The sequence below is a fragment of the Rattus rattus genome, chromosome 3, assembly GCF_011064425.1.
Source record: "Rattus rattus isolate New Zealand chromosome 3, Rrattus_CSIRO_v1, whole genome shotgun sequence".
Lineage (NCBI taxonomy): Eukaryota > Metazoa > Chordata > Mammalia > Rodentia > Muridae > Rattus > Rattus rattus.
The window spans coordinates 202,676,556-202,690,197 of NC_046156.1; positions in this window are offsets into that span (position 1 = coordinate 202,676,556).

Below are 13,642 nucleotides of genomic sequence, written 5' to 3' on the forward strand. Positions count from 1 at the left end.
AGTCCTCGAGGGTGACCAATCTAAGCCACCGATAGAATGCCCAACCTTCTTTGCAAGCCTCTCCAGCCAGGACTCACTCTCCTGAGCATCCCAGCACCTCATCCCCTCTAAAGCCCACTTGCTTCTTCTTAAGATACATCTCATTCTTAGAAAGCAACCCCATAGTAACCACAAATCCACACACTGCAGCCTTCACTTGGTCCAAACATTAGACTTGGAAAATCCATGGAGCAAGCTACTGTCCTTTCCAGTCAGTTCCTCTTTCTTCTCCAGGATCACCCTCAGGGGGCCGGGAGAGCTGACTCGGTGGTTAAAGGCATGCTCTACTTTGGCAGAGGACCTTGGTTCGATTCCCAGCACCCTCACCGTGGCTCATGACTACCTGTTAATCCAGTTCCAGGGGATCCTATGCTCTCTTCTTGCCCCTTCAGGCTCTTACACACATGTAGTGCTCAAAGACTCAAACACATGAATAATAATAAAAGATAAATCCTTTAAAAAAAAAAAAAAGATAGCTGTTAGGCTTCCTAGACCTCCTTTTCTCCAAACCAAAAAGCTTTAGAGGAACCACTTACCATCCCATCTGTACGACAGTCGCTTAACTTTCCTGTCAGTATTCTCTTCTGTGATGTGAAAGGAACAGTAGAAGAATCCTCCCAGAGATGGCATGAGGATTAAATAGGATAATAAGGAGCTTTCAACAGTTCCCAGCCTATGCTAGACGTGCGCTGTCCATTTACTGTGAGGTATGTGTGAGCAGGGCGACTCCCCTTGTCCTTGTGCTTCCTCACCTCTGCCTATGTCAGTGCATGAGATTCAACCTTCACTCCAGGGTGGCCTTGCTGAATAGATTAAGGTCATGTGAAGAGGGAAGGGAGAGTGGAGAGGCGACAGAGGGCAAGGGCTGTCCCTTCTGGGGTGTGCACAGCCCTTTGATTTGGTTCTGTAGCTTTAGCTATGGAAAAAATGTAACAAGTCTAAAACACAACTGGCATACAGTGGATGTGAAGTTGTGTTTTTAAATCTAGGTCCATCAACCTATTTTTTTTTTTTTAAAAAAAAGGAAAGTCAGTTGAGATGCAAACGAGCAAAGAGTAGCTCATTTAGACCGTGAGAAGGTGTGAGGCCATTCATCAGCTTTCCAGGCTGACAGTTGTGACAGCTGCAGAAACTTAAGTAATATGTATTGTTTGAAATGGGAGCATTCCAGGAACGCCACGTGAAGAGGGACAAGAATAAGAAAATGAAACTTAACAGACATTCAGAAGGAACAGGGGAAGACGAGAGCAGCAAAGAAGACTGAACTGAGCACGCCGTGCCCTGTGCTCCCTTTATGAAACCGGGCAGAGCCACTGGAAGTTGGGTCAAGAAGACTGTTGGATAAGCTGGTTGTATGTGCTGTTTTGTTTGGTGATGTGCAGTTGGAACTATCGATAGGACAAAAGTCATCTCACATTGTCAAACACGCAGGTCTCACTTTGGGTGTAGAGTTTCAGTGGCCTTGCCTAAGAAGTTGGTGGCATTCGAGTTGATAAGGCTCCCAAGAGATAAGCAGACACACCGGTAAAGTTTGGGTACCTTTGGTGCTTGGGATTGAGCACAACTTTGCACGTGCTCACCGGGTACTCTACCACTGGGCTACACCTCCAAGAAAAGTTAAAAAGAAATGTTTTGAGACAGTGCCTGATGGTGTAGTCCTGGCCAGTCTCGAACTACTGGTTCTTCTGCTTCAACTTCCAGAGGCCTGAGATTACAGTTAGGTGTGAGCGCACCTGACGGCAAACCTCCTTAAAGAATTTTAATTTTCTATGTGGAAAGACTGAAAAACTTATGTGGTCATTGAATCACAGTTTAAATAACAATAGAACATCTTAGGGGGAGATATTAGTGGAAACTCCATTAAAGAAATAAAGCAAAATCTCTCCCTCTAAACAGCCTGAAACGTATCGTAGCACTCCCTGCAGTATTCACCTTGTTCCAGCAACACTAGACAACCCATTTAGATATTTTAAAATATTAGAAAAGCAAAGGTGAAAACATTGTTCAGGCAGAAGAAATGGCTGTACAGAAAGACTGTCCAAAACACCCCTGTAGACTGTAAGAGAGTCCCAGTAATATGAGGATTAAATTTCTATATACGAAAGCCCTTGTTCTGTTATATACACTTGACAACTCTTCTGACAGAATAATGGAAAATACTCATTTCCCATTTTAGCAAAATAGTAGCTGTCTAGAAATAAAACTAACACATGCTATTTAAGAGCTACTGAAGGAGATCGTGGAGATGCTGCTGTGAGATACTGAGTAAGACTTGGATAAGTTCACGCACCTGCTCTAAGAAAGGTGGCGAGATGCTCGGAACTGATTAACAACTGTCATAGGAACTCCAGGGCAAAGGCCACCAGCATGGAGGAGAAAGGCACACAAACCCACGTTCAGATGAAACATAACTACAGAGGTCAGGTAAACTTTGGGGGGAAAAAGTGGTTGCCAAGCAATCTCTGTGCTAATTACAACCGCGGGGCATGGGCCGAGGAGATGGCTCAGTGCCTTGGTTACAAGAGCTGGCTGCTCTTCCCAAGGATCTTAGATCCAATTCCCGGCACCCACATGGAGGGAGGTTCACAACCATTTGTGACTCCGTTTCCAGGGATCTGATGCCCTCTCCAGGCATCTCTAAGTCCACGGCGTGCAAGTGGTGCACAGACATGCGTGCACAGAAAATATGTATATGCTTAAAATATAAATAATTTTAAAAGAATGAAGTTAAATAAAAAACACACAGGCTGCCTGTGTCTAAAAGCAGTGGGAGAGAGCAATGCACAAGAGAGGAGAATTCCAAATCGACAAGGGGAAATTGGATTAGTTAGTAACGGGGACAACTGATCATCTATACAGTGTGTGGAGTCTCTCTCTCTCCCTCTCCCTCTCCCTCTCCCTCTCCTCTCCCTCCTCCCTCCCTCCCTCTCCCTCTCCTCTTCCCTCTCTCTCCTCCCTCTGTCCCTCTCCCTCTCCCTCTCTCTCTGCGTGTGTGTACGTGTGTGTGTGTGTGTGTGTGTGTGTGTGTGTGTGTGTAAATTTAAAATTGATCAAAGTTTTAACCAAAATTCCATGAAGAAAAAACCATAAAAGAAAAAAAAAATCTGTTACACAGAACTGTTTGAATCACACACACACACACACACACACACACACACACACACACACACACACACACCCTCTAGTCTACGCAGTGGTAAAGGTAATGGGAAGGTGCAGTGGATATCAGCAAGCTCTCTCTCACTAATCTTGAGGTATTTTAGGCCAACCTTTCTCCCACTCAGGCACACATTTCAAGGGAGGAGCAACAAGATCCAGGACTCCCTGTCCTATTGGGCTCCGTAAGGGGATATTAGAGGGAGCTGTACCCAGCTGGGACCCAAACAAAGCCCTCAGATCAGCACTGGCAGTGTCACTGTCCCTTCTCCATGTTCGGGGCAGCATAGGACCCTGTCACCTAGATGCTTGGGAAAGCACAACACACAGGGAAGAGACAGTGTGCAGGCCGGGTACCGGATCTGCAGCCACCGATCCAGCACAGAGGAAGTTTCTGAGGAGTCACACACAGTTCCTAACAGAACCTGTGTAGCCCAACAGGACTTCCCCTCCCAGGTCGCAGGCTCTCTCCCTTTGAGCAACTTCTGAGGATCAGCTTTCCCTCCACTCATATCCCACATGACCTGACACTCAATGCTCAGAACAATTTAAGGTTTTCTTTAAAAACAAACAAACAAAAAACTTTCGATGTGTTATTTCTATGGACATACCATCAAAAGCGATGGAAAAGGAGATTATCTTTCCCTCAAACACACCCTGTTGGAGGTGTGGAAAAGGCTTAACTTTGTGTCTTTCTGGAGCAAAGAAGACAACAGGTGACAAATAATGTGTGTATATTATAGATACACACATAGATGGATCCAAATGCTTACATCCTGACGCGATATTTACATATATTTAATAGACTAACAGAATTTGCTGGGTTTACAAATTGGAGCGTAGATTACCTCAATCCTCTAGGCACAGGGAAAGGAAAGCAAAATACTGGGATGCTTTTTTCCCACCTGTGTTGACAAGACCAAGAAGTTAGTGATTCTTTATATTGATGAGGATGTAGGGGACCCATACTCTTGGACAAACACGCTATGTAGAAATGTGAAATACTGTAAACTATTTGGAAAACAATTTGCCCGTAGCTACCAAAATTTCAAGTATCACATCCTTGTATGAAGAATTTCCCATATTTTCATATGTGTTCAAAGATACATGTCTGGAAGCCACCTAAATATCCAACAACAACATATATGTTAATGAATTCCCAAACACTTACATATATAAAGCAGAGTCATTGAAAAGGATTCATTAAGGTTGGAGAGATGGCTGAGGGTACTCGCCACCAAGCCCGATGACTTGGGTGTGATCCCTAGAACCCACATCCTAGAAAGAAAGAAAGGACCTATTGGGGCAATTAGTCCTCTGACCACACCTGTGTGCACACACACCCATGTATGTGCACACATGTGCAGAGAGAGAGAGAGGAGAGAGGAGTTTGAGGTGGGCATGTTAGATCTGCATGGTGTAGAACAGAAGAACATTTCTAGATGTGTTCTGCACCCCTGTGTGAGTTTAGAGCATTCCCGGAAGGAGCATTCCCTCAGACAAAAGTTGAATGCAAGGCAAGGACTCCCCTTCACCCACACCCTGTTTAGCCTGAATTTGCTTATGTGGATAGGCATTACCTTCTCTAGGAACTTGAATCAGCGAGGCAAGGTCTGTAAAGACTTCTGGCTGTGAGGAGGGTAGCCAGATATCAGAACAGGACAGCGCAGAACAGGAAGTCCACACCGCCAATAATCTATACCAACCAAGAATGCCAGAGTGAAATCCAATGAAGCCAACTAAGAGGACATAAAAAGCTTCTTGTCTATTTCCATTGCTATAACTGAGTAAGGTGGCTGGGTATTTCTAAAGAAGAAATGTTCCAGGGGTTGGGAAATCCCAGAGCATGGTGTCCTGGAATGATGGGGGCCATCTTGCTGTATCCCAGCACAGGGGAGGGCATTAGATGGGATGTTTAGTAATGTGTTAGCTGGTATATGTCTTCGATTAAATCCACTAATGCGGGCTGGAGAGACGGCTCAGTGATTAAGAGCACTGACTGCTCTTCCTAGAGGTCCTGAGTTCAATTCCCAGCAACCACCTTGTGGCTCACAACCATCTGTGATGGGTTCTGATGCCCTCTTCTGGTGTGTCTGAGGACAGCTCAACACATTTTATGTACTTCAAAACCTCCTCCATTCTGGATCGCGTCTTAAAGGCCTTCCTCCGAATGCATCACACAGGACTTTGGAGAGTCTCTCAATGTGAGTTTTCAAGGAGGCATTCAAAGGGAAGTATTGGGGCAGCACAAGATACACACCACCAAAGGAAGCAATCAGGTAAATCGTAGTTTTCAGGGCAGCTGGTTTCTTTCACATGCCAGTGCCATGGGAGTTTTCAGCTCTAAAGAGTCGGTCCCATGTCCCTGTGAGGTTCCATGTCCACGGATGCAAGCAGACTCGGACTGAAAATATTCAAGGGCCGGAGCGGGGATTGAACCCGTGCAGCGATGACATTATTAACAGTGCAGTGCAGTACTTATACACAGTGCGCTGTGTTTGCTATTAGAGTAAGGAAGAGGAGATTAGAGGGCTATGGGGAAGAAGTCTGTAGGTTATGTGAAGGTCCTATGCCATCTCGTAAGAGTTATCCCCAAGCCATCCCCAAGAGTCAACCCCATATCGAGCTGATGCACTGCGTGGACTCAGATGGGCACCCACTTGGGAAATGATATGGACCTAGGAGAGGTCCTGTGGGAACAACTATGGGAACTGGAACATGAATAAGGAATCAAAATTAAATCTAGCAAGCAGCAACAGGTTCTTAACCTTTCAGAGAAAAAAAAGATGAAGGTACATACTAAACGTTAAAATATTCTTTATAATTTACCCTAAGTATTTTAGCACACAAAGTGTCCTTTTCTTTTCATGGAAGATTTCCACATATTCTGATTTGGTAGGAAGAAATCAACAGGAAGGTAATTGTTAACACACACACCCCCAACACACACACACAACACTGGTGATCAGTGAAACTAAGAAAACTGGTTTGAGCCAGCTCTTTCCAGTTCTGAAGTAGATATTTGCTGTCCTAGAGCGATATCAAGAAGAGCAGATGGCCCTCTGATAAACCCGCCTGTGAGGAGAAGCGCAAAAGCAAACCAGCAAACGGTTGGCAGAGGAAAGATCGAAGAACTAAAGGGAAGCCAGGGGTAGAAGCCAGGTAGGGGTGAAGGTCAGCTGGAAAAACAATTCCTGCTTTGCCTCGGTCACAGCCATGGCCTGACACCTTCTGCAAAATCACAAACCAAGTTAGGCAACCCGTTTTGGCTGTACAGTCAGCTGCCTTGAAGACGGGCACATAACTTGGTTTAATCAATAATGAAAAAGAGGAGATTTGGAAGAGCACACACATCTGCCTGACCTTGGGCTTTTTCTAGTGCCTTAGGGGAGGTCAGGAAAAGCTGACGACGGAATCCAGGCCAGCACATTTTAGACCTGGCCTCTGTTGTCTGGGTAGTGCGGACAGACGGGAAGAGGAGCTTGTGACAAGCGACAGAGCAGCACTGTGCTGTGTGGCCCAGTGACAGTGGAGTTGAGGATACTGTGTTAATCCCACTGCATGAGAATAAGACCATTACCACAAATATGAGACAGATTGGAATCAAGCTTGACTCTCAGTGGGGTACACCCAAGAGCTGGCCAACAACTGCCTCCTAACACAAGTGTAAGAGAGCACCCCGGGTCCATTTCTCCGGCCCCTTTTAAGGAGTAAAATCACAAGTACTCGCAAAGCAGGTTTACAGAAGAGGGTCAGTGGGGTCAAAAGGAAGTACAGAAAATGTCAAAAACAAAACAAAACCCAAAACAACAACAACAAAACCAAACACGTTTGCCGTGCAATCCCAGACGGTGACTAGGGAGGGGAGGGGGGTTCAGGGTGTTCTCAAAGAGCAACTCAAGGTTCCAGGCAGGTCAGGCTCCAGGAAACAGCCTTAAAAACAGCAACTCAGCTCTTTTTGTAAATGGAAACTCACGTTTAACAATATAGCACAATAGCTCCTGCCTTCAAAATGGAGTCAGGTGGGGTCCCGAACTGCTAGTTGATGGGGTGGAGGGCATCAGGAGTGTCAGGCTGAACAAATGGGATGGACCAGGGGGAAGAAGACCGAGTAGACAGGGAAGCATTACGGTAAAGCAGAGAGTTAAATGAGCAATTAGAAAAACACAGGCACCTGTAAAAGGGCAACACTACTGCTTAAAATATGGCTTACGATCTGGGGACTATTTTGCATGTTGGTGACTCTGGTTGGCTGGCTCTGTGCATGTGTGTGCACGCACCTGCATGTAGTATAAGCATGTGTTCCGGTGGGTGTGTGGAAATGCCTGAGTGTAAGGCAGAGATCAATGTCTGATGTCTTCCTCTACTGGGAAACAGGGGCTCATCCGTCAAAATGGCTGGCCAGTGTGTCCCAAGGCTATATCTGTCTCCACACCTCACACGCACACTGTCACATCCCACCCCACCCCCACCCCCAGCACTGGAAAAAAAGACCTACTTTCCTTCCTTCCTTCCTCCTCCTTCCTTCCTTCCTTCCTTCCTTCCTTCCTCCCTCCTCTTCCTCCTTAATTCTGAGGATCAACCCCTCCTGGGTCTTGTGCAGCACTGCTACCCAGACAACACACACACACACACACACACACACACACACACACACACACACACACACACACACACACACACACGCAGTTATGTGACAGTCGTCGGTGGAGGGTAGGGGCAAGGGTGTGGTAGGGGTTGGAGGGAGGCATTGCTGCTTAGTATCACAAACAGCCTCTCAGAAAGTTCTGGCCCCCGTCTAACCTCGCCAGAGGACATGGAGGGAAAGCTGGGATCCGCACTGTGGACTCGGTTTTGTATCTTTAAAGAGAGCAAGAGAGGAGTCTGACATCTTTACTGGTTTCACTGTGACCACTGGCATCCAGCTTTGCACCCAGGGGAGGAGCATGAAGGACATGAATGAGGTTCTCTACGTGGCCAGGAATGGCTGCTCTAGGGAGCTAAGGAGCCCTTGGCTCTGCCACCTCCAGCCGGTGCCTTGGACAAGTGCTTTAGCTTTGACTGCTGCTTATCTCTCATCCTTAGGAAGAAGGACTGCACCAACCCCCACGGCCACAGGGAGGACTCCGTGGTGTAAACCAGGACGACTCCTGATTTGTATAGGCACAGCTACTCTGTCATCTTCCCAGACCCAATGTCAGCTCTAAGGCACTTTGGGCTCTTAGAGACCCCACTGTGCACAATGAAGTACAGGATTGCTTTCAGATCTGAGCATAAGATTTTTTTGAATGAATAAATGTTTTTTGTTTGTTTTGTTTGATATTTTGCTTTTGTTTTTTTGTGGTTTTTTTGTTGTTGTTGTTGTTTTGCTTAGAAGTAAAGATTTATTTAGATCCTGGTTGCGGCGAAGAGGATTACTTGAGAAATATACTTTATCTGTCAATGTCCTCTGTTGCTAGCAACAGAGCTCTCTGTAACTAATTTAAGCCAGAAAAAGGATTCATTACAGTTTATTTGGAAGCACACGGCTGCTGACGCTGGGTGCTGTTCCTGGATATGGGGCCTTAGGAAGGTTGTACTCCCAAAACTGTCCCAAGACACAAAAATCTGACACACAGACATCATAACCACATGGAGATTCAGAAATCAGATGTTCAGGCTAAAGCCAGCTGTGTGGCACATCCCAGTGGTCCCAGCTCTTAGGAGGTAGAAGCCAAGGGATCAGAAATTCACCTACACAAGGAGTCTGTGGCTTGGGATACATGAAATCCTATCCCACCCACTAAAAACGTTCAAGCAAGAAATGGTGATACATTTCTGTAATCTCAGCATATTGGAAGCTGAGTCAGGAAATTCACAAACATCAGGCCAGCTTGGGTTTCAGGTGAGACAAAACTGTCTCAAATTTTTCTTTCCAATTAACTAAAAATATCTCTATGATATTATTGTATTAGCCTATGACCATTTATGAGATGTATTTAATATATAGTTAAGGTTACAAGCTGAGATACAATTTAGAGATAATGACTACAATTTTTAAAAAGGAGAAAAATCCATTAAATCTCTCAGAAATGTTAGGGACATAGGATCTGACTTAAAAAGAGCATTTACATTCAGTTATTGGATCTGCTCAATTTGTTTTTCTAGATTATTTTTTGAGATTAAACACTAAAATAGATACATAGTATTTAACATCCCAGTGGGGCTCTTTTTGCTGGTTCAACTCCATTAATACTGATGTGAGAAAACAGAGGCTCAGAAAGGTTTTCAAGGACTTACTCGAGGTCAGTGTTGGAAGGCCTAGTCGTTCATTGTTTTTCCCAGAATCCTTTCCTCAAGCTTCCCCAACACGGCCATCAGGCAGGAGGCTTGGCTTACATGGGCCCAAGCCTTATGCCCTTCAAAATCTACCTAGAAAGGCTAATTTGGCTTGCTATGTTCTGTCCCCTCAGACCTGACAGAGAAGTAAAATCAAACCAGCGCCACAGAGACCACAATGTAAAAATCTGCCTTTTTTCTGCAGGTGTGGAAAAGCTCACAGAGTCAAACAGGAAGTCTGGCCTCCCACAATCCCTCCAAGAGCACCAGCTCATTACCTAAAGAGGCCCACCTTCTCTCAGCATTGCGGCCCTGGGACCTTTGAGACACTCAGACCACGGACCCTTGAGAGACACTCAGAGCAGGCCCAGACCATGGAAGTTATTAATCTCATCGGGGTCCCAATCAGGGCCCAGCCTCCTCCCCGAACCTCACCTTGGCCCCACACTGGAGGCCAAGGTTTCAAACTGTAAGATGGGGGTTGTGTGCGTGTGGGGGGTGGGGTGGGGGGGTACAGAAGCATTCAGACCACAGTGGAAGATGACTGGATTCCTAACCCACACACAGACCTACTCTGGGGTGAAGTAAGACAGAGCAGACGGGTGAGCATGTCCCAAGGAGACCACTGGCCTGAGTTTTAAGGGATGACCAGGAAAGCCAGACAGGAGGCTGACTCCGTGTGGAAGAAGCACAGTTTTATCTTCCTGCACAACACTGAAGAGTCTGATGTGAGCACACGGTTCCTGTCATAATCCAACGCTGGTGACGTTTTAAAAGCAGCATCACTAACTCTCTGTCACACCCTGCGGTGTAAGGACAGGCATGGGAAACGCAACGCAGAAAGCAAGACTATATCAGAAGGAAATGACGCTGGCTAGGTAAAGCCTTCTAGATGGATATTTAACTTCTCTGAAGCTTTCCCGGAACATAATGATCAGCCCTGGGGCAAAGGGAAGGGGAAGGGCGGGGGTGGGGAGGGGAAAGGATGTCCTCAAAGGAGAAGGAGGAAAGAAGTGGCCAGGCATTGAACAGGCGTCCTCCAGTCCTGCCGAATGGGAGAGCATTCCTATGCTAGCACTTCCTGCCTGATTTCATTTGAGTCATTCGGCAAGCACTGTTGACAGCCAGGCATGGGCTATGTTTCGATCTAACAATTATTATTTGCTTATATCTAGAGAATGGTGCTATGGTATATCAATAACCTATAGATGGAAAATAAGCACAAAAGTAAGTGTATTTGAAATCCCACACACTGGGTTCTGTACATTAAAATAGGGGCAAACAGAGATGAGAGAGAGAGAGAGAGAGAGAGAGAGAGAGAGAGAGAGAGAGAGAGAGAGAGAGAGAAAGTCAGTCCAAACCCAGCCCCAAGAGCAGTTCCACTTGTATAAATATTCTCTCAAAGAATGTATGGGAATGTTTATGGTGGCCAAGTGGTAGTGGTGCACACCTTTAATCCCAGCACTCAAGAGGCAGAGGCAGGCGGTTCTCTGTGAGTTCAAGGCCAGCCTGCTGCCCCCAAAGAGGATTCTCTGAGATTATCACAGGGGAGGTCACAGAAGGTCACATAGCCCTCAATCTGGCCTGGCCAAAACGCTCTGATGAAAACTGGGCCTAGTCCTGCTAAGGGACTAGTAAGAATAACCTCTCTCACTATGCTAATAGGTTTCTTTTTTTGTATGAGAAAGAGCTGGTGGCTGGAGTTGGGACAGAGCACCCAGCTGGGGATGGGGGTGACAGAAAGGAGACAGGGACAGGCAGAAGAGTAACTGAGGGACTGCCCCAGGAAACAGACAAGAGCCCTATATTATACAGATGTCTCCACGTCTTTACTATTGGACCCCAAGTGGGACCCCCAAAAGCTTTGCAAGAGGTATGTGCTTTCATGCCCACAGTAGTAGTTTCCCTGTGGTTTTGACGGTCAGCAGACAGTATTGGCTCTCGAGAATGCATTAGCACCTTCATAACTTGGCAGAGGGCCGCATTCCTAGTCTTAAAGGTGACTCGGGTTACATACCAGCCTATCCCAGAGTGATTCTTTACCTAGACACCATTCTTACCAGCTCTCTCTTAAAACTCCTCCCAATTCTTCTCTAGAGGCAGTGCACTAGGAAATAGAAATGAGAGGGTGGGGTGTGTGTGTGTGTGTGTGTGTGTGTGTGTGTGTGTGTGTGTGTGTGTAAAATAGCACCCCAGGCTGACCTCCGGCATCCCCACCCATGGGCAGCATGTGCATTTACACAGACAGAAACACATATACAGACAAATACACACACACACACACACACACACACACACACACACACACACACACCCCACAAGTGGTTTCAAACTCCTCTACCAGACTGAGAGCAAGTCATGGGATTTTCCCTGGGCTCCGAGTCTCCGAATCAGGAACTAAACATTTAGGCTGCTGAACCCCATAGACTTCAGGCGCCAATCACGTGAAATAGGAGGTCTTTAGAGTTCATTCCAATCTGCGCCCTCCACCCCCCAAATAGAAAAGCAGATAATAGACTAAGGCAGAAAGTTTGAGTTCAGTAGATCAGAACTAGCCTGGGCTATATAGTAAAGAGGGGTGGGACAGGAAGAGAGAGAGAGAGACAGAGACAGAGACAGACAGAGATAGACAGAGAGAGAGAGAGAGAGAGAGAGAGCGCACTGTGAAGTTAGAGCAGAAACTGACCTCTGCCCTCTGCTCTCCACAAGTACATACACACACACACACACACACACACACACACACACACACACACCTTCAGCAGAGGCTGAAAAGCACACAAACCAGACATATGTAGCACACTGGGCACGGTGTAGATGATATACAGGACGGGGTGAATGCCCTACCCAAAGGAATCACATTTTCCTTTTTAATAAACATTGGCTTGGCCAAAAGAAACATGGACATTGGCTACACTTCCGTGTCACCAGTTTGCAAAGAGCTCCACACAGGTGTCAAATGTTATTGCACCCAGTGTTAAAATACAAAGTGTCTTCAACAGTTTAAAGCTCAGTGACTCGTGTTTTGATGATGATGATGATGATGATGATGATGATGATGATGGTGGTGGTGGTGGTGGTGGTGGTGGTGGTGGTGGTGGTGGTGGTGGTGATGGTGACGAGGATCTGAGGAAAGTCAGTTTCACAATTAATTGCTTTGTTTATTCGGTCAGTCATTTATTTCTCTAAGAGGTGCTAGAGGTCAAATCCAGAGCTTCATGCATGCAAAGCAAGCACTATACCTCTGAGCTACACCTCAGCCCAGACTCCATTTTAAAGGCAATCGCACTTGAAGAGGAGAAGAAGGCCCCTGATGTTTCCATCTACATATTGATTAAAAGGACACTCACATATTGATTCTCGATATCGTTTACTTCCTCATTGGGAAACACAAAGGAGGGCGAGCTACCCTTTACCTCTAGCTCCATGCACAGGGTCTCACATCCTGCCTCGCAGGGCTTCGTGTTTGTCAAGTGGCATTGGATAAATGCTTCTGAGGTTCTGGGCAGAGCGAAGCATAAATAGTAGCCGGAACAATAATCTCTCTTTTGAGGTTATGAAACTCAGGGGTTAAATTTCCAGTAGCACTCAGCAAACTGTGGGGTTAGTATTCGACACGGAAAGAACAGGTGGACGATGTTTCAACAGAGCTCGTTTAGGGGTGGAAGAAAAGGTAGGGCAACAAACGGAGAGACTGAGGAAAGATAGAAATCTTTTGACAGCTGCCTATAAATCATGTGGGCAAAGTAGGAGTCAGTGAGCATTCAAAGAACCAAGAATTCCCACATTCAAATAGGAATCTTAATAAACATGCTTATTCTGAAATGGGCATTGCATTTCCCCCAGAAAGATGTGTGCTGATAGGGGTGGTTACTTTCCAGCTGGAGAGATGGCTCAATGGTTAAGAACACTGATTGTGGGGCTGGGGATTTAGCTCAATGGTAGAGCGCTTGCCTAACCAGTGCAAGGCCCTGGGTTCAGTCCCCAGCTCCGGAAAAAAAAAAAAAAAACCAAAAAACCAACCAAACAAAAAACCACTGTTCTTCCAGAGATCCTGAGTTCAAATCCCGGCAACCACGTGGTGGCTCACCATAATGTAATGATCTCTGTAATGAGATCTGATGCCCTC